Below are 2,677 nucleotides of genomic sequence, written 5' to 3'. Positions count from 1 at the left end.
AGAATACTTACACAGGCAGGAGAAAGAGTGAAGACTTCTATCTTATTTTATTTTATTTTATTTTTGATAAATAGGAGATGGGTTTTTGAGATAAAAATCAAGAACTTGAATAGAATTTAAACTGTTGTTTTCCCCAGAGGCAAAAGACAAGTAAGGACAAGGGCTTTTGTGAGTCTCTGAGTCTCTGGGTCCTCAAGTCTTCTGAACTGGATCATGGTGATTTTTTTTTTTTAATCATTTCTGCAAGATAGTTTCTGTAAGCAAAGTCCAGGAAGGCTATTATTGTCTGCCTACCCCAACTCATTGGTGTTGGGCCACTATGTTAGATAGTCTGTCTTTCTGGAGGTCACAGTTTCACAACCCGAGTACCTAGTACCGGGGCTGGTGGCTTCATTCACATCAAAGAGTCTCTTTACCTTGAAAATCCCGGTTTCTCAAGGTCCTGCCTTGATAAGAAAGATCTTGGAAGGAGGGATGGAAATGGGGAGAGGAGTGGGGGATGACTAGGGAAAACACCTCAGATCTGCAGAGCATAGGAATGAGAGTTTATATGAATATACAGCCAACCCCTGAACCCAGGTTGGAACTAGGAAATTTGGAAGCTGGTATTGCTCTACCTGACAGTGTGGTGAAGCCCTAAACCCAAAGGGGTGGGTTGCCTCACATCATGCTAGAGGGAGGCAACCTGGCAGTGAGGAGTTGGCTTAGGCCAAAGATAAGAACTCGCTTGCACTCTGTTTACAGAAATTCTATTGGAGCAGTTGAGGCAAACCCATCTTGATCCTGAAGTCTGGCGGACATGATGACCTGTAGACTCATCAGCTCTTGTTCCTGCTTGTCTTTTATCTTCTGAGGGTAAACAGCAGAGCTGAAGAACTATGACCTGGAAGGAAAATCTGTCTTGACCCAGAATGACAGATACCTTGTTGAGCTCAATGCTTGATCCTATCCTCAAGCCTACCTCCAGTTTATCAAGAAGCCCACGGGAGAGAAGTTCCCATCCCTTCTACCAGCAGTCTCTGAAACAAAGAAACAGGAAGGTTGTTTTGAGCATCACTCCAGCCTCCACTGTGCTTTCCAATGCCAATAAAAATTTTTACTTTTTTGCAGTAGCTGGAGAGGTGGTGTTAGTTTTCTGTGGGATTGGACAGTACCAACACATTTGGCTTTAGTGGATAAGGAATAAGGGGATTGGGTGTGGTGGTTTTGTTTTGTTTTTTTTTTTTTTTAGTACAAACCCAGGAGGTGAGTAAGGAGGACCAGAGGACTGCTGTTGGAAGGCCAAAGGACTTGATTAGAGATGCCTGCCTTACTACTGGGGTGCAGAGAGTCCTGCCTCTTTCTCTTCGAACTTTCAACAAATTAAGTTGTATTCAAATTGGGGTGCTCACTGTGGAAAGGGAAGTGTGGTCTTTCTCCTACTCCCTTGCCTAAGAGAGGCAACCCCACTTACTTGTAGTTCTGTTGTGAATGACAGAAAAATGACCACAGGTGCCAGTAGTTCTGGAAAGGAGCAACTTTTGAGGGTTGGAGTTATTTTTACAAACCTGGGACATGGAGGCATCAACTTCCCACCCTCCTCTATGAACACATTTGACTCTTTGGTTATCACATCAAATGATTTTTATGTGAGTCCACTGCCCATTGTCATAGAAAGCCACATACCATCACACTAGATTTTGCTATCTGGATGCACAGTGGGGGGAAGGAATGATGCTCACATCAACTTCTCTGTTTCTCTATTTTAGAGAATATTTATACAGGTAAAAGGAAGGGCTGAAAACTTCTATCTTGGTTATTTCTTCTTTTTTCTGCAACCAGGGTTGTTACTGGGCTTTAGTAACTGCACAACTCCACTATTCCTGGCAGCCATTTATGTTTTAAAGAGTGGGAGACAGAGAGAGAGAGAGAGAGAGAGAGAGAGAAGAGAAGAGAAGAGAAGAGAAGAGAAGAGAAGAGAAGAGAAGAGGAGAGGAGAGAGAGAGAGAAGAGAGGGGTAGAGACCAAGGGAAGGAGAGAAACCTATGGCACTGCTCCAATACTCATAAAGCTTCTTTCCTGCAGGTGGGGACTGGGGGCTTGAACTCAAGTCATCATGAACGGTGATACATGTGTTTTAGTAGGTGAGTAACCACTCAGCCCCTATCCAGGCTATTTCTTGATAAGATAGGATATGGGTTTTAGGATCAACAGGGCGTAGCCTTGAGGCATCAAGTCATCTGGGCTTCCAGGTGATGATGGGTTTTCCTTCCTTGTTGTCTGTCATAGGTCTTAAGCTTTATTTACTCCAAAGGTAAAAGAAAAACAGCGAGAAACAAGGCTCCTATGAATCTTGAGGTCATGAAGACCTATGACCTATGGAGCAACACAAGTTTTTCTTAACTTCAAAAGAGCTTCTATAAACAGAGACTATGAGAGTTACTGTCTTTTTAAAAAATTAATTAGTGGATAGAGACAGGGAAGGGGGAAGATAGAGAGGTACAGAGATAGATACCTGTAGCACTTTACCACTCATGAAATTTTCCCCCTGCCTCAGGTTTGAACCCGGGTCCTTGTACACTGTAATGTTTGTGCTCAGCCCAGTGCACCACTGCCTGGCCCTGGAAGTTACTGTCTTTTTACCCACTTTACCAATGCCAGGCTGCCATGTTGGGTAGTCCTGTCCACTTGGGGTCAT

The sequence above is a fragment of the Erinaceus europaeus genome, chromosome 7 (assembly GCF_950295315.1).
Source record: "Erinaceus europaeus chromosome 7, mEriEur2.1, whole genome shotgun sequence".
NCBI lineage: Eukaryota > Metazoa > Chordata > Mammalia > Eulipotyphla > Erinaceidae > Erinaceus > Erinaceus europaeus.
The sequence above is the reverse complement of the archived record's forward strand: the minus strand, read 5'-3'. Positions refer to the sequence as shown.